This window comes from Sorex araneus, chromosome X, assembly GCF_027595985.1.
Source record: "Sorex araneus isolate mSorAra2 chromosome X, mSorAra2.pri, whole genome shotgun sequence".
NCBI classification, from domain to species: domain Eukaryota; kingdom Metazoa; phylum Chordata; class Mammalia; order Eulipotyphla; family Soricidae; genus Sorex; species Sorex araneus.
The window spans coordinates 38,593,393-38,613,666 of NC_073313.1; positions in this window are offsets into that span (position 1 = coordinate 38,593,393).

The following is a 20,274-nucleotide window of genomic DNA, read 5'->3' on the forward strand; positions in this document are numbered from 1 at the left end:
TCTGCTTTAAATATTCACTCTAAGGCACCACATGTTTTAAGTGCCTATAAGAAGACATAACAGTGTGAATATAACACCCTTTCTCAGGATTAAGAGAAAATATTGCCATCAGAGCATAACGTCTTACAATAGGAGATAATGTCTTATTTGCAATTAAGCAAAATTGCTTACACTTATTATAGAGGGATTAAAGACTTCTTTTTAATGGGGTTTTCTGTGTCTCTGCATCTACTTTGATGTGATTTCAACAGCTAGGCCATTAATGGCAGCTCTTCTTTAGGAGGATTCTTTTAAGGTACTGGACTGCACTGTAGGATGAAGTATGAAAGCCCAGCTTCTATGCATCAGGTTGGGGTAACTAGGAAGTGAAATTTACACATTTTTTTCGTGGACTATGTTTGCAGTTACCCTCTGGAGATTTGGGCTAAAATGGCACTGCCCTTCTCTTTACCCATTCTGTTTCCTCTATGCCCCACTCTTCTATTCCTACCCTCTCACAGAAGCATGTGCTTAACATATCATTTGCATGAGAAGCCTCTATCAGGTCTGCTTCTAAGGATCATGACTAACGTCAGAGTTTATAGAATATAAACATACATTCAGATACTTTCTCACCTACTCAGCACTCATTAGACTATATTTATTTTACCATTATTGGTCATTTGTATTATTTACTTCTATGTATTTTCTGTTGTGTTAAAAAGGCTTCAAAATTGGGGAAAAATTATATTCATAGTGTGCTGCTTTCTACCTTCCTCCTGGAAAACACCTGATTGTCTACACACAATAAAAAAGCACAATAATATTTCTGCTTCTTTCACACTAGATAGTATATACATATATCTGAGATACACATACCTTACAAAAGTAACCAAATGATTTTAACTCTGTATTATTTAAAGATTATATTTCTGGGAGGGTATAAATATATTTCAAATTCTTATGGCTTAAAAATAACCGAGTAGATTTTTCATTAAAATAAATTCACCATCAAAAGGGTTTTAAAGTAACAAATGGTAAAAATAATTATACCATGGCAGAATCTGTCTTTGACCATTTTATGATTAATGACTACTAAAATTACTCAAACATAATCTGATGCAGCTTTTCCAAATTGCCGTACTTTAAAATGAAAGAGGAAAGGTTTCATCAGGTCTCTTTACTTTGCCATCCAACCCATCCCAACCCAATTTCTTTTTATTAATTCTGTCTCTTGAGCATAACTCAGCTCCATTTGGGATATGCACAAGTAAAATTCTGAGAACAGGCAAATGAGTTCAGAACCTGACTTTCCTGAAAAATGATGTTTCTCATCATCCCCCAGTAGTAACAATCCCCAGAACAGGGGAAGCAGTCTTTCCTGTTTACTTTAACTTAGTTACCTGCAATGCCTTGGAATGTTCTTCCCATTGGGCACTTGTTTGTTGAATTTCAGAAGTCATCTTATTAGAGATAAAATTGATTTCCATCTTCAACCAATTTCCATGCAAATGAGGCTTGGCTACACATGTAGCCTATGACAAAATTTTAAAAAAAGAGAAAAAAGTGTCACAGAAATTCCAAAGACCTAAAGTAATTTCATGACTTATGAGTAAATTTCATCACTCATTTTTTCTATGAGCTTCCCATTGCTCGAGTTGCTGCCTCACATCAGATCTTTACAAATATCAACAACTACTTTAATGAAACTATTGTTATTTTATTTATACAGCTCTTTATTCCTCCAGCTGGTCTTTACTAGAGTACCTAGAGAACTCAGCTCCTAGCATTTAGGGTACGTGGCTGGAGGCGTGATATTCTAAGTCAATGTCAAAAGTGATGGGGCCTCTGTGCCAGAGAGAAGTGTTTCTCATTTACTTCCACAAATCATCTAAAGAAGAATCTTTTCAAAGAACTAGTTAAAAAATGGAATTTCCCAGAATCCACCTATTAAAGCCAAATTTCTGAAGATAGCGCTCTTCCTTTTGGTAAGCTGTACCTGACATCACTCATTGGTTCAGGAGTGAGCTGTGAGTTCAACTCAAAGTTATTGAGCAAACCAGACTGTTTATCAAAGTTTTAAATTTGGCATCTCTGGACTGGAAGGTCCATGAAAAACAGGAAATTTTTGTTTTGTTCTGTTGTCTGACATATAACACCTCAAATATATTAAAGTGTGCCACAGACATTGAGTAACTGTGTTTCATAAAGTTCTCCCCATAGCACCCAAGATTACTACTGCCCACCATCATTTCAGTATTTTTTGCGGTGGTGGTGGGGCAAATATCTCTCATTCTGGGAACCACTGGCCTGAACCAACATCTAAAATAGATTTTTAACTAAACCCTGAGAGTCTGGAAGATTGATTGATCAATGGGTAAACACATGCTTTGTATATATGAGGCCCTGGGTTCAATCACTGGCCTCAAAGCAAACATTATTGAAAAAAAAAACCTTCAATCTGAAGAGGTTAAGAAAAATTGCCTAAGGTCACATCTAGTTTGCGATCCAACAAAGACTAAATATTATATGGGGTGTGTCTTCTTTGTGGAAAAGAATAGACTTTTAAAAATTCTAGGAGCGGCTGAGAGCTTTAAATTGTTTTTACCTCTAATGCTTTCCAGTTTGCTTAATATTATAACTGACTCGGGGATGAGGGATTGTTTCAATCACCAGGCATTTTCAGAAACTTCATTCTACAAAAGAGAGAATGTCTGATAAATTCTTGTCTAACCCCAGTGAGTGTTTGATCTGTCAATGTAAGGGTAACCAGGGAACTGCTGCTTTTGATTTAATTCTAACACTAAGAATAATTGGAAGTTGATAGTGGTGATGTAGAAGATGTAGCAGTATAAAAATCTGAAGATAGTGCCTTGTCTTAGAAACTGTATGACTTTAGACCCTGTGCATTTATGAGTATGTACTTGGGATATATAGATTTCAGCATTTTACAGGGGAAAAATGTAGAGATAAATTCTTTGAGTGTTATGCTATATGTGTAAGTGGTGAAGGACTTAGAGAGTCTGAGATGCTTTGTTTGCCAAATGTTGTTCACCCATGTTTGACATGAACACCCTGATTTCTGCTGGAGAACTCTCCTCTACCACTCCTAGGGCTACAGTATTTGATCCCATGCATAAATATTATTCAAATTCTGACCAATCAGACATGTTCTGGTATGACCATGTAACCTAAATATTTCAAGCTAAAGAGTGTCAAAATGTACCAAGAAGCACCATTTTCATTAGGATAATGAACTAGTAGAATTTAATTCTGTCTCTACCATCTGATTGTGGCTATTTATCATCACAGGGAAGAAACTGCCTCAGAATGAATCAGAGAAGGAGGAAGAAACAGAAGCAGCAGCCAGAGTGATACTACAGTAGGTAGGGCATTTGCCCATCATGAGGCCAACCCAGGTTCAATCCGTGGCACCACATACAGTCCCCTGAGCACACTGCCAGGAGTAGTTACTAAGTGCAGAGCCGGGAGTAATCCCTTAGTATTGCCAGGTGTGGCCCAAAAACCAAAAAGAAAAACTATGGGAGATGACATGAATAATTTCAGGACATTTTGTTCATGAATCTATATATTCCCTTTTGGTGAAATCCAGGTAGACAAATTTATTTAGATTCAGCCAATACAGACATATCTAAAGAATTCAATGCAGTTGCACAGGAAATCCACAGAGCAGCAAATATTTTTAAAACACAAGATAAATCAACTAACTAAATTTGAACAAGAATCCTAAGAATGACACCAAATCAACATGGAGTATTCATGCTGAGTGAAATGAGTCAGGAGAGGGTTAGACATAGAATTGTTAAATACATTTGTAGGATATAAAAATACATAATATGAGACAAGGACCATGAGGACTGGTCCATGGTTAGAAGCCTGCCTCAGGTGCTGAGGGAGAAGGCGGTTGGCATAGAGAAGGGACCACTGTGAGAAAGATAGCTGGAAATGATCACTCTGGATGTGATCTGCATGCTGAAAGTGGGTGAGGGAGCAAGCATGATAACTTCTCAGTCACAGCGGTAGGATGTTTGCCTTGCACGTGACTGACCCGGGTCGATTCCTCTGTCCCTCTCAGAGAGCCTGGCAAGCTACCAAGAGTACTTTGCCCACATGGCAGAGCCTGGCAAGCTACCCGTGGGGTATTCAATATACAAAAAACTGTAACAACAAGTCTCACAACGGAGACGTTACTGGTGCCCGCTCGAGCAAATTGATGAGCAAGGGGATGACAATGACAGTGACCTGTATTGCAAACCATAATGCCCAAAAGTGAATGCTCTGTCTCCTTTTGAGAGAGAGAGAGAGAGAGAGAGAGAGAGAGAGAGAGAGGAAAGTGCCTGCCATATGTGATAGAGACAGGCTGGGGGAAGGGTGATGGGAGGGAAAATGGGGATAATGGTGGTGGGAAATATACACTGGTGGAGAGACTGGTGTTGGAACACTGTATGATTGAACCCCAACCATGAAAAACTTTGTAACTCTGTATATCATGATGATTCAGTTAAAAAAATAAAAAATAAAGATTGACATCACATAAACAGAGTGAGCATAGGCTAAATGTGCAAAAATAAGACTATCATTAAAATTTGTTTTCTCAGCAAAAGACACAGGAAATTATAGCATTATTTTCTGGGTTACAAGGAAAGTTAAAACTATGTTACTTCTATTATGTTTTTATTTTTCCATTGAGGAAATTTATTTTTAAATTGTAAAGGTTAGAATAATGAAGATGAGGAGATAATATAAATCCTGAACACTTATAAAAATTGGAGGTTAAGACACTCTGGAAACAACTTTGGCTGATTTAAACAGCAAAATTGATGATTATCATGAAATTGGGTAGCTCTCAGAAACTCTGGGAGGTTGGAAAAATGAACTCAAAGACTAATGGTCAGGCACATTGCTCTAACTTACCAGAAGAGCCTTTTGAGGACTCAGCTGACACAATCAGGAAGAAGTAGAGGTTATAGCTTGTGCCACAAGTAACACTGCCATCAGGATTCTTTTTCTGCACCTCTGGGAACCCAACTATCTTGAACCCAACTATACTTTCCACACTAGATGACTATAGCCACATATTTTGTACATAACTGACCTTAATTCCAACTCTACACTCACTAACAAATGTATCTGATGATCAGACTGTATACTTATGTACATTCTAGAATTCTGGGGGAAATGCAACATTCTAAATTCTACAGGAGGGAGTGGGTTATGTCTCTCACCAAAACTCTAAGTGTGATGTCCTCAACAGAGGATGAAATACATATTTCAGCTAGTATGCACTCCAAATAACTGGCAACCACTCTTCCGAAAGGTGTACCAAACAGACCACATTGGAACTTATTTGTTTCAAAGCATTGTTTCAAAGAGCATTACTGACAATTGGAATTTTTAGGAGGACCATAAGTATTTGAAAGAAGTTTACATAAATAATAATTGAGGGAATCAGCAAACTTCATTCTAAGAACTATCCATTTCCTTTAGTACTATGACTTGTGAAATGACGGCATCACTTCCTCCCAGGGATTGTTAACTGTATTTCCCAATCAAAATCCTACAGCCATTATGTACCCAGATCTTCATTACTAGTCCATTGACAGAATATTTGTGTCAAAAATAGTATAATTGGAGCATTTCAATATATACTATGCTATTTTATTACACAGAAATAGCCTATCCAAATTTATGAAGAGCTCCATTTCCAGGGAAGTATTTTTATTTAAAGGCCAAAGTTTCATAGCTCCTGGCAGAGACTAATATGTGGCAATATGTGGTATAATAAATAAGTATATATATGGAGATATGCTACATGGAACCTATAGCTGTATTCTTTCTCTCTTTGATCCTAGCTTTATATAGCATGTCAATGCACCTAACTATTTTACAATCATCCTAAATATGGTGACATGACTGAGTTCTGGACAATTATAGGAAGAAAATTTATTCTATGTGACTTCAAAGAAGTGAGCTTTAAAGAACTGACTGAACCTGGAAGAAAAATAATTTGCCTTCTCCTAATTCACTCTCTTGCTACAAGTCTAGAATTTAGATTTTGTCGCTAGGGTCACAGCCATTATCTTCAGCTATGAAATACCTCAGAAAGTGGAAACCATGTACTTATAATAGTGGATCAGCAATCATAAACCTCCTGGCAAATAAAGGTAGATTGTACCAAGAATTAATCTCTTTACCGTGAATATATTCACAGTTTGTATCTCTTTATGATTCTATTCTGGCAGTTTATGTGTTTCTAGGAGTTTACTCATTTCTTCCAAGTCACTTAATTTCTTGGCATATCATTTGGTCTCAGTAGTTTTTTTATAACACACTTTATTTCTGCGGTATTATAATTTCTTTTTTCCCATTTCTCATTAAGTTTTCCTTATATGTCCAGCTAAAGGTCTTCATTTTTTGATTTGGGGGTGAGGGGATCCCTAGCAATGCTAGGGGCCAGCAGGGCTCAACTAGCAGTGTTTAGAAAGTCATATGGAACCAGGAATTGAACCTGGGACCTTGTGAATGTAAGGCATCCACTCCAGCCCTTTGAGATATTTCCATGTTTTCAGCTTTACTATTCTTTTTTATAAGACCTGTGTGTATGTTTCCCTATTGTTTTTCCAATTTTTTTCCTTCTCTAATCTTACTTCTGGTATCTTTGGGCTTTGATTTACTTTCGCTAATTCCTTGAGGTACAAAGTTAGGATTTTTGAGATTCAACTCCTTTTTAAAAAATATTTGGACTTATTTGTGCTATAATCCTCATCTTATGAGCTTTTGCTGTCGAACATTGGTTTTGTATGTTGTTTTCAGTATTGTATCAAACTATTTTATAATTTCTCTTTGTTTTCATCTTTGACCCAATGTTTGTTCTAGAAGTTATAGTTTAGGGCTAGGAAGATACCTCAAAGAGCTGGAGTACATGCTTTGCATATGATTCCCAAGCACCACCAACAATGACTCCTAAGCACTGCTGGCTGCGGCCCCCAAAAGCAGAAAAGAAAATGTGCTGTTTAATTTCCACCTATTTGTGAACTTTTCATTTTCCTTATGTTACTGATTTCTGGTTTCACTAGTCAGAAAAGATGATTTATGTGATTTAAATTTTCTTAGATGTAGCAGTTACAACATATTTTTGTGCTCTACCATGTGCTCTGTCCTGGAGATCATTCTCTCTGTGCTTGAAAATCTTGTATATTCCAATGTTGGAGTCAATGGTCTGTATATATCCCTTATGTCTTTTAGTATATAGTGTTGACAAGTCCTCTATTTCTTATTTATGGTCTATCTGTTTTGAAAGTGGAATATTAAAATCTCTTACTACTGTATGCTGCCAAGTTTTCTCCAGTTCTGTTTGCTTCATATATTTAGACGCTGTCTTTATTATAAACTGGTTGTTTTACCATTATGTAATGGCCTTCTTTGTCACTGGATAAGAGTATTAATTTAAAAGTCTAGGTTGCCTAGTATAAGTGGGGTCACACTACTCCCTTTTGGTTACCATTTTCATGAACCATATTTTTGTTATCCTTATACTCTTAACCTATGCATGTCATCCAGTCTCTTATAGAATATAATAAAAGTTTTAAAACATTCATTCTATTTCTGATTGTAGAGTTTAATCCATTTTCATTTCAAGTAATTATTTCTAGGCAATAATTTATAACTATATAAAATTTTTATTTTCTGGCTGACTGGCAGCTATTTTGTCCCTGTTTTTCCCTCTTGCTGCCTTCTTTTGTGTTTTGTTGATATTTTTCTTTGCACAGAGGCATGCTTTAATTTCTCATTTTCCTTTGTGTGTATTCTAAAGGTATTTTCTTTGTAGTTACCACAGAGCCATATAAAAACTATAATTTTATATTATAATCTATTTTAAGCTGATAACAACTCAACTTCAAATAACTTTCCCTACTCCACACTTGGTTATTTATGTGCCAAATTGCGTTTTACATTATATATCCATTAAGATACTTTTATAGCTATTTCATACTTTCTATTTCAATTTTTATACCATAAAAGTAATCTGCATATATAAGACTATTTTAATATTAGAATATTCTGCATTTACTTATAAATTTACCATTAACAAAAAATGTATACTTTTACGTGACTTTCCATTGGCATTTAATATATTTCTAGTTGAACTTGAAGCATTTCTTGTAAGACAGATATAGTAATAATGAACTCACTTAGCTTTTGTTATCTAAAAATTTATTTATTTTTAAATGTTGATGGAAAAAAATGAGAGAATTTTCTAGGAATAGCATTTTTTGTGTGCCTGTTTTTCTTTCAGCAGTTGGACTATATGACATACAAGGCTTGCTTTTGTGGTTTTTGGTATTTTTGCAGAGGGGCACATCCATGCATGCTCAGGGCTTATTACTGGATTTACATTCAGGAATCACTCCTGATAAGACTCTGGGAACTATATGAGGTGGTGGGGATTGAACCTCGGTCGGATGCAAGCACCCTAACTGCAGCACTACCTTTCTAGCTGCATACAAGGATTTTTGAGTGGTTGGGGAGAATTTTTCGTTTTCTTGAATTTTGAGGGGGAGGGAGCACATCTGCCAGTACTCAGGGCTTAATCCAAGCTCTGCACTCAGGAATCCCTCATGATGGGACTTGAGGTACCTTAAGGCGTGCTGGGGATCAAACCCTGATTGGCAGAGTGCAAGGGAAGTTCCCTGTTGGTTGGATTAGCTCTCTGGACCCTAAAGTTATATTCCTATAGAAAATTGGGGTGGTTCCTTATATGCAATGACTTGTTTTTCTTTTGCTGCTTTCAGAACCTTGTCTAACTTTTGGCCTTTTTATGATAGTATATGTCAGTTTGGGTTCTTCAAACATCATTTTAGGGCTTCTTGAATCTGGTTATTCATTTACTTCCTCAGATTTGGCCAGTTTTTCTTTAAATAATCTTACTGCTCCTTTTATCTCTATCCCCTCTTTCTGGGCCTACCATAATGCATATATTTATCTACCATTCTTATGTCCCATAATATCATTAATCTTTCTTTACTCTCTTTGGTCCTATTATAATTTCATATAATCTTTTGAGTCTTTATATTTTGTGACTGTAATATGTCTGGTATTGACTGTCTATAGGAATTTTCAATTCAGTTATCACATCTTCACCTCCAAAATTTGTTTGGTTCATATCCATATATATACATATATGGTATATGTATACATGCACCCATACATTTACAAATATATTCATGATAGTTACTTTGATTTCTTTGCCAGGGAATTCATATAATCCCTGTTTTGGGGCTGGAGCAATATCACAGCGGGTAGGGTGTTTGCCTTGTACGCGGCTGACCTGGGTTTGATTCCCAGCATCCCATATGGTCCCCTGAGCACTGCCAGGAGTAATTCCTGAGTGCCAAGCCAGGAGTAACCCCTGTGCACCGCTGGGTGTGACCCAAAAAGCAAAAAAAAAAACCAAAAACCAAACACCAAACAAACAAACATATAATCCCTGTTTCTTCATGGGTTCTTTCTAGGAATTTATTCCGTTGACTTCATACAGGAAGAAACTTTAACCAGGCAGTCCATTTAAAAATTCCATGGCGGGGGGGAACCTCTCAAACCTTTACTATTGATATGTCTTTTCTGGAATTCTAAGTGTAGATTCCTAATTAAAAGAAATTTCTAGTTTCTGTTTTCTTTAAAAAAAAAATAATAAACAAACAAAAAGTGCTTATTGTCTCATGCCCTCTGGTGTCTGTCTGCTAACACTACAAGTCCCCCAAAGCAGCAACATGTTGCCCTCTCCTTTTTAAAAAAGAATTATCTTACAAAGCTGTTCATGATTGGGTTTCAGTCATACAATGTTCTGACACCCATCCCTCCACTAGTGTAATTTCCCAGCACCAGTGCCCCCAATCTACCTCCCACCTCTCCAAGCCCCCCACACATCCCACCCCTGTCTGCCTCTATGGCAGCCACCTCTCTTTCTCTTTCTCTCTCACTTTAAACACTATGCTTTGCAATACAGCTGTTGAAAGGTTATTATGAACATCCTTTTACCTAGTTTCAACACTCAGTTCCTGTCCAAAGTCTTTATTTCCAACTGCTGTTATCATAATGGAACCTCTCATATCTGCATCAGGTGCAGAAGCCTCTTAACTGGTTTTGGGTTATTCACGGAGAAAATTCATTCATATATTTTGGGTTCATCAGTATTTTCCTGAAACAAAGGAAGATCTGGGGCTTTTATTCTGCCATCTTGCTGCTATCACTGTACCTTTGAATTTTTGATTGTTTAAATGGGAGAAGCAGACTTCTATGATAGAACTTTGGGGGATACTTTTCTTTTTACAGAGCTAAAAAAAATCCTGATAGATGAAGATAGTTGTTTGGATTGTAGTTAATATTATATTTAGTCTCAAAACTCAGTAAATCTAGGATGGTATACATATGATATTCAAGTACTTTTTCTTCTACTAAGTATTGAAAAGAGGAGTTTGGGGGCCATGAGACAGTACAGGGGATAAGGTGACTGCCTTGTATGCAGTCGACCCGGTACTATACCTCAGCACTGCTAAGTGTGATCCCTGAGCACTGAAACAGGAATAAGCTCTGAGCACTTCCAGGTGTGACCCAGAGAACTTTACCTAACATATGTGAAGCCCTTAATATCATCCCTGGCACTGACTGCCCCATCCCTGCACTGCTGGGCATAGTTTTGGTGGCCTCCATGTATTGCTTGAAGTTGGACCAGAACTGTGGGGCACTGTTACGTGTCTCCTACAGAAACAAAATAAATGAAAGGGAAAGTCTTAAAAAATAATGAAAATACATAAAAGTATTGCACCTTGGGAAACATAAACCTTCTCTTTGATGTAATTTTTTCTACCCATAGTAAACAATGTCTCTCCCCTGTTCTGATTAATTAGAAAAAAATTGAGCAGACATCCAGATGTGAACTCCTCAGTGAACTTCATACCTGACACTATCTTTCTTTGGTTTGGATATTTACTCTGTGTCAGAGACCAGAGTCATTTTGTACTAAATAAATGGTCTTATTTTGTTTATATTTAATCATTTGATAAACTAAACCAGCCACTAGAAGAGGTAATAGACCTCATATTAAAAAATAAATATTGAGACAAGATAAATATCTCTGCTTTTCCATGACATTATCTGGCAGCAAGAACTTATTAGACTGTCATGATATTCTATTCCATTGACTTATCTCTAGGATTCTATTAGACCATTTTTCTGTATCTCATTTTTCCTTACAAAGCTTAAAATCATCAGATAAGACATCAGAACATGTAGTATAAAAATTGGCTTTTAAGAAAACCATATTGAGTTGGTAAGAATCACTCTGGGGGCACCATGTTCATTTGGTTTTGAAAGAATATTGACTTTATAGATGCCACATTATCTCTTTTATCTTCTCTCTTATAGAAATCTATTTCTGGCATTTTTTGTATTCTTATTCCTGGAAACCTGCCTCTATAATCTGGCATTTCATTGCTTGTCTCTGGTAGCAAATATATATATATATATATATATATATATATATATACATATATATATACACAAACACACATACATATATTAAGTTTTAGGTAGTAATTATGGCCATCTTTTTGTTGTAAGCAGGTCCAGGACATGAAAGATATTAAGAGTTATATTTTTCTCTCAAATCCTTAGATTTCCTACTCTCACAAGCTCAGTACTGTAGCCCTTCATTACAAAAATATCTGAGTTCTTGGGGATGGAGCAATAGTACAGCAGGTAAGGTACTTGCCTTGCACACAGCTAACCCTGGTTTGATCCCCAGTATCCATAAGAGTAATTAGCCCTGAGAATCACCAGGTGTACCCCAAAAATCAGATCTTGAATGGTTATCAGCTCCCTGATAACATGTGGAGACATATAATACATGCATTTATGAGTTTCTACCAGCCTGATTGGGCATATTAGCACCATTATACCACATATTCTTAATTATAAACCAAACTGCTATGAAAAATTAATCTTGTATTTCCATAAATAGGCTTCAGTGGTGAAATTAAATTGGCAAATATTCTATTTTTTAACCTTCCCGAGTAGGAGGATGATCCAAATAGCAACTTTTTTTAGCTTGCGTAATTTTGTTTTTTAGAAAGTGAAATGTCACTTTAGAATGTGAGACTATTTTCCTAGGGAAAGTTATTTCTATCAGTCTATGGGGGAAGAATCCAGCCTATTTTCACACTTATTTTTCATACTTATTTTCAACACCTATCTCAGCAGAATAAAACCTTGAAGACATTTAATGTAAGCATGAACAGCTGAGTAAATAGTAATATCAGAACATCTTAGAAGAAAGCAATGAATGATGAATGTGATGCTTCATCAGACTTTTTGTATGTTTTTAATAAATCTGAGCACAAAATTGGTGGGGAAGATGCCTTTGTTGATTTTTCTCCTTTTTTTAAAAGTTATTTTTTTTTTTGGCTTTTTGGGTCACACCTGGCGATGCGCAGGGGTTACTCCTGGCTCTGCACTCAGGAATTACCCCTGGCTGTGCTCAGGGGACCATATGGGATGCTGGGATTTGAACCCGGGTCGGCCGCGTGCAAGGCAAACGCCCTACCCACTGTGCTATCTCTCCAGCCCCCTAAAAGTTATTTTTGTTGATATTAGTTTGGAGGAATAGTGGCTGCTTAGCTGGAAAATAGTGTGTTCACATTTCTAAAGAATTTGGATATGACCTACTCTTTCCATTTAACAGAAATCTTTTCCAGTATTTGAACTATTCAAAGTTGCATCTGAAAGGACTTAAACCATGCACAACACCATAACATCACAAATTCAGCAGCAACCTGTTTAAAGTGCCAGAGCTGGGACAGGAATCTTGTGTATCCCTGGTACAAATTCACATCCTTTTCATCATACCACCCTTTTCTCCTATCTTGCAGTTTGACTTCCCTCCAGAGCAGTAAAATTGATGAACAGAGGTTCACTGTCTTATAGACTTCACCAACAGAGCTTCAAATGGCAGTTTTCACATGACCAGTGGATGGCTCACACAAGTGGATAGCTTAGCATGTGCTGAGTAAAGCTTTGAAGAATTTGCAGCTAAAAAAAAGATTATTAGAGATTTCTTTTCCCCAAAGGAAAAGATAGCTTCCGGGTTAGCATGTGGACTCACAGATTGAAAGTGTGGTATACCACCCTTTATACATTATCTAGGAATAGCCCCCTTTGAATAAGTTGGTTTTGTGTACTGCTGATTCTAACATTTTGTGGGGAAAAGTGCAGGTTTTGTGAATGGTGGCAGTGTTAAGCAGGGGAACTTGAGACAGTAGTGGGAGGAAGCAGACAATCTGGCGGATGGTATGGGGTTAGAACACAATATGCATGAAACCCCATCATTAACAGGATGATTGTAAATCAGTGACTAAAGTAATAAATGGATATTATAATTTACTACCTTCCCAAACAATATCCTGAATGTTATATTATCCTCCAATGTTGATTCAGAATCACTCAAAGCTATAGGTCTCATTATCGTTGAGACCTATAGCTTTAGGAGCTATTGGTGTGAAAGGGGCTACAACCTACTTTAAATAACTCACAAAGGACTTCGTGTCTCTTTTCCCCTGCCTTCAGATTAATCAGCTTTTACTTCTTGCTGACCCTTCTACTTTTCAGCTTCAATGTGCTGTAAATCTTTCAAGTTTCATAACCAGACTCATGGAGAGATGTTGAATAGATTCTTGATTAATCTGAGAGTTGGCGCTCCCTTGTAAGTAAAGTGTAAGTTGCAATACCTGACCTCGATCATTGCTTATTTATAAGTTCATAAAATTGAGTTCATTTCAGTAACTCTTAATTTGAATTATAATATTTTTATTCTTAATATCCACACACTTTCTGAGAATCTCTGATACCTCATTAAACACATCGCTGAAAATAGGCTGCCTGTTCCATTGAATCAACTGCAAATCATCCATCTATACATTTTCAGCAAATACTGTAGACAAGCCCAGTGCAGAGATAGTATGTATTTTAAACAGCATTTCATGAAGTTTAATCCATTTCATCTCAAACTTCAACACAGGCACTAAACTCACAAGCATCCTTGTAATTAAACATATAGACACATTGAAAGTTAACCCTAGCCTTCCTTTTTAGTTCTCATTTTCTAAATATATTTAATATCAGTTTTGTAAATCTTTTGTTTTTCCTTTGATGGAATAGATGCAGTCATGCCAGTGACAGCAAATCATTGTGATATTGAGCATCCATTCTTTGCCTAGCCATGAGCAAGGTGCTTTGTAATTATCTCATTTATAACTAGGAGATTGGTGTGCTGTTAGTCCAGTTTTATAGATGAAGAAGCGAAGCTTAAGGTTGTTTCTCCCTGACATAGCTGTTTGCTTTAACAACTCTTTCTCTTACTTTCTAAATGTGTAATATGATGTGTACCACTTAACAAGCTTGGGATACCAATGAGATCACAGTTGTTACTCAAATTAAACAACCACAGCCCCTGGGAATAGAACATCTTTCTTTCCTGACCAAAACCTTTCCCATGGGAAATTCTGGAACTCTGGGGTTTAGAAGAGTAGGCCCTGACTCTTGCATTGGAGAAAAGGTAATAGAATGCTAGGTCCACTTGATATTCTTTCTTGTTACTGTTTCTAGTATATAGTCTTACATGAAAAACCGGGCTTCCATAGCAGGCTTTCTGAGACCCAGAACAATTCCAAGGACACTAGAGGAATCACTACAATATGAGTCAGAGGATGTCCTAGCTGGGTTTATAGGTAATTTCCTTCTGTGACGGAACAAGAAGGTACTTTTCTACTCAGCATTTCATTTACTTTTGTTCACTCCTTAATACAGTATGCCTAACAGTGTTCTAGCTATTTAGTGACCCTATTTCAATTTTCATATTCCTGGCCTCTTTCCCAGGCAAGGTCATAGACCCAGAGTGGCTAACTGAGGAAAAGCAAACTTAGGATAACCTAAAATTGAGTGATGTGACTAAATGGTGCAGGGGACTATGCTGTCTTATTTGGTCTATCACCCCCCTTTAATAAAAAAATTCAGTCTCTTGCTATAAATGTACCTTCTGTGAGCCAAAACCAAAAAAATAACCCCAAGCAGAAAGCACCCACCCTCACCAACAGTTGCACCCATTTGGATCATTCTGGTGACAGGGGTAGTATAATTTATTTGTAAAGAGCAATATTTATATTTCCATTTAAGTCACACAGTTTCTTCCTAATGTGTGTGCCTCTTGGGCGTTGCACAGCCTCTCGTTCCTTGGAGTCAGGTTGAATATTGCTACCTGTGCTTTCTGTTCCATATTACTTTTTCACACAATACTTGAGTGGTTTTTTGGGGGGGTAGTGTTTTGTTTTTTTTTGTTGTTTTGGGGGCCACACTTAGTGGTGCTCAGAGCTTACTTCTGGCTCTGCAGGCGGGGCTAGTAGGACCATATGGGGTTCCCGAGATCGAACTCAGGTCAGTTGTATGCAAGGCAAGTGCCCTGTACCCTATACCCTTTCTGATGGATTTCATCTACTTTATGCTAAGCTAGTAGTTTGTGTTATTTTCTGCAGATATTATAAACGTAAATTGTTCTGGAAATTCCTTATGAATTTTAATTGCTGCATCATGATTTACAGTAGTATTAATTATGTAACTGTACCACACCCACCATCAGAATGCTAGTATTCCTTCACCACTGTTCTTATATCTTTATCCCCTCCACAACCCCACCTGGCAAGTTTTGCAGGCAGAGTGTCCGGCTGTATTTTCATTGGCCCTTTTCTAGTCCCTTTGTTTCATTGCGCACCACATATGGGTGAGATCACTGAGAATTTGTCCTCCTCCTGACTCAATTTGAGCTCTCTAGTTCCTTCCACATTGTAAAGGAAAAAAATCCATCTTCTGTCATAGCTGAATAGTATTCCTTTGTGTTTGTAAATCAGAATTTCTTTATACACTTAACTGTTTTTGAGTCAGTGGATTGTTTCCAGATCTTGGCTAAGTTTTCTGCACTCTAGGGTAGACGCCAAGGAGTAGAATCACTGCATCATGTGGAAGTTCTGTTTTTCTTTTACAGTATAGGTTTATGATAATGTTGAAATTACTGCAAACCCTAGCCACCGAAGTGTCTGTGACCCTCCACCACTGTCTCTTTGTCACTTCTGGTTTGACTTTCAATCCTCTCACTGTTGATTGACAGTTATTGTTTTGTTCCATACTTTTACCTCTCTGAAGCACCACCTTTGTGCTCTAGACCCTCCATCTATGCTCCAGTGTCTCTTCAGGTTAACCTCATTGTACCCCGAACTTTCCAGTCCCAACCTGGCACTCTCAGGTCTGTAATCTAGTGCCCAGGATTTATTACTGATATTGTTTATAACCTTTTTTGCTTCTCTATATGCCACATATAAGCCACACAATGAAGACAATTGCTCTATTGCTGAGCTACATCCCCAGCCCCCTGAAGTTCTATGTAAAAATTAAAAAATAAACCTTTCTATTTTTCTTTTTTGTTTTGAGGCCACACCCAGCAGTGCTTAGGGCTTACTCCTGGCTCTGTTCTTGGATTGCTCTGGGCTGCCCTCTGGGGACCATGTGTGGTGCCAGGGACCAAACCCGGGTTGGCCATGTGTGAGGCAAGTGTCGTAGCTGCTGTATTATCCCTCCAGTCCTTTTAAGTTTTGAGATTTCCTCATACTGTTTCCAGAGAAGTCGAACCAGACGACAATATTAACAACTGAGCCCAATGTTTCATTGCAACCCTGCTAGCACTGGTTGTTTGCACAAGTTTTGATACAGGATATTCTCCCTGGTATGAGGTGATGGCTGTCTTATCAGACCCAGTTATTTCAATATCTCATTTAGGGCTCTTTTAATATTAATTTTTGGTCTAGTTGGCCTGCCCAATAATGAGAGTGGGGTATTAAAGTTTTCATTATTATTATACTGTCATCGATGTACCTTCTCAGGTCTATTATGCTTTGTAAACCTTGTTGCTCCTTCAATTTGATGCACATATGTATCTAGATCTAGAGATATAGATTGAAATTAAGTCCTTTTGGTCCATTGATCCTTTAACCAGTATCTAATGTCCCTCCCTATGTGTTTTCTTTACTTTGAATGCTATTAGGTCTAAAACCAATATGGTCATCCATATTTTTTAAAATATGCCTGAATGCTTTCCAACCATTTACTCTTAGCCTGTATTTATCATGTGAGTTTTTTTAAATTTTATTTTTTATTGAATCACCATGTGGAAAGTTATAAAGCATTCAGGCATAAGTCTCAGTTATACAATGGTTGAACACCCATGACTTCACCAGTGCACATATTCCACCAACAAGAACCCCAGTATACCTCCCCTCCCAGCCCCCCTCCCGCCTGTGTAGCTGATCATTTTCACTTTACTTTCTCTTTACTTTGATTACATTCAATATTTCCACAAAAAAAAACTCGCTATTATTGTTTGGAGTTTCCCCCGCAAAATCAGACCTGCTGAAAAGGAAGCATTTGATAATTTGTTTTCCATTGTTGAAAATGAAGAGATATGAGGTTGAGGCCTCACGTGAGATATGTGGCCACGTGGTTTTGGATTTCTGTATTTTAGTATTTTAGTAACTAAGTCCAGGGAAAATTCTGTCAGAAATTGCATCATTGCAAGCTCACACCTCTCTTTAGTGGTCCTTGTAAGATGGCGCTCGCCACGCCTTCCCCCACCCCTCCACCCCAAGGAAAAAGCGGAAGTGGAGAAAAAAAAAAACCTTTTCCCTCCTGGGGCAGCATGGGGCCATGGCTTAGTTCACAGTCTAGAGACATTTCTGCAAGAAGCTGCTGGTACCAAAAGTAGTTTAGCTGGCCTCCGGGATCATGGTCATCCAGCAACAGAGAGGCCGCAAAAGTGCGGCCACTCGGGTCACATCTCAGCGGAGAGCGGTGCCGGTACCGCTCCCATCCGAGATGTCATCATGTGAGTTTACAGTGTGTCTCCTGTAAGCAACAGGAGGTTGGGTTTGCTTTCTTATCCGTCCCGTTCTTCTGTAGATTATTTTATGGGAGAGTTTAGACCATTGACATTTAAAAGAAATGATTTATTTTGTTGTCATCTAAGGAGTCTGGCTGCTTGTGTTGTTTGATGCTTCCTTCTTATATGTGGCCTTCCAGTGTCCTTGACAGAGCTAGATTAGATTTAACTGTCCTCAGCTGCTATTTGAAAATATTTCAGAGTGAAAGGAGGGATACCACTGTCTTGCTAGGATTCTTGGCTGGAGGCTCTTTTCATTCAATATTTTGTATATACTCTTCCATTCTTTTTTTTTTTGCTAATAGAATTTCATTAGAGAAATCTGTAAATCTAATACTTTCCCCCATTGTGCACGAGGTTTAACTTCTCATTTTGCTGTTAGGAGCTTGTCTCTGGTCCTTGACATTTTGCTTACAAAATTTCTTGGTGCTATCTTGTTTAGATTTACTCTGGCTGTCAGACTTTGGGGCTCTTGGATCAGAGCCCCCATATCACTCTTCAGATTGGGGAAATTCTTATCAATTATTTCTTTCATTAGTCTTTCTTCTCTTTTTCTGGAATTCCTATGATTCAGAACTTGTTTATTTTGATATTGTCAATAATATCCCTTCTTTTTTTTATTATTATCTTTTCTGTGTCTTCTTTCTTGCTGGAGTTGTATACTTTATCTTAGAATGTAATTATTCACTTTTCAGCTTCATCCATACTAAGCCTGAAGCTTACTCATGACGTTCTTAAGTAGCACAGTGGGTAGGGCATTTGCCTTGCTCGCAGCCGACCCGGGTTCGATTCCTCCGTCCCTCTCGGAGAACCCAGCAAGCTACCGAGAGTATTTAGCCCACACGGCAGAGCCTGACAAGCTATCCATGGCATATTTGATATACCAAAAACAGTAACAAGAAGTCTCACAATGGAGACGTTAACTGGTGCCTGCTCGAGCAAATTGATGAGCAACGGGATGACAGTGACAGTGACTCCTGTTTAAGAAATTTCTTTCATTTTTTTCCCACCAGGCTTTCTTCAGGTTTATTGATTCTCTGCTTCAATGTCATTTTCAAATAACTGAGCATTCATATGATAGTTTTCCTAAAGATTTCTTCAAGCATATCACATTGATACTATTGGGGATCCTCCTGTACTTTTGTTACCCTTTATTGTTAATTCTGTATTCTTACATTTTCCCTTTGTCACAAATGTTCACAGGTAACTGGGGTTTGGGTGGGCTGAGTATTGTGTTCTCAAATATATTATATTCGGTACATAAATATTATATCTTGTGATCTTTGATTCCTGAAAGTTGGGGGTTAACTTATGAAGTGCTTTAGTTACAAACAGCACTGCTTTAATTTTATAAGTCCAAGCACAAGCTCTGGCATTGGAAAATTGTCTCTTGTTTAGAAAATTGTCCAGTGCTTAAAAAAAGAGATAGTATGACTTTAAAAGCTGCCCCCTTTCTCTTTAGTTATCATATTGGAAAAAACCCTACTTCCAGAGCCATCCAATAGGCTTTCAGCTTATTTTGATGAGACAGGGCATATAAAATATCATAACCTCCATATTCCTAATATATGACTATCCATTTAAATCTATTACTGGTTGGTTTCTTATTTCAGGGTAGCATATTATTCCAGGTAGCCTCTAACTGATCAGATTTTACAAGTGAGATCAAGTCTCCTTGCCAACATATTCTATCTAAAGTCCTCAGTATATTATGTTGTCTTTCAGGTCAAGAAATATTCAGAAGGTGTTTATGGAATGCTCTTGGCAATTTGATTAGTCTGGGATTAGAAGACTTGTGCTCTACTGTGTTACTTGACCTTCTGAATTAGCTTGCTTTCAGATTACAGGAGGTAGCTTGCTTTTCTTCACTTCCCTTTGTATCCAGAGAGCATATACTAAAATTATTTTCTCTTAAAATTTCCTTTTAAAGGCTTAAAGTACAGTATATTATGGGACCATAACAATAATACAGTGGGGAAGGTGCTTGCTTTGAAGGCTGGTGACCCAGGTTTGATCCCCTGCACTGCAAATGGTCCCCTTGAACCCCGCCAGGAGTAATCCCTAGAATGCTACAGGGTGTGACCCACAACCGAAAAAAGATTAAAAATTAAGTACAGTATCATTGTTTGCCAAAAACCAATGATTATTTTGTATTGTGTTAACATATCTGTTGTGTTTCACAAGAAAGCAGGCAGTGCTGATTAGTTTTCAAGTTGCAAGACCACACAGAGATATTGGCACAC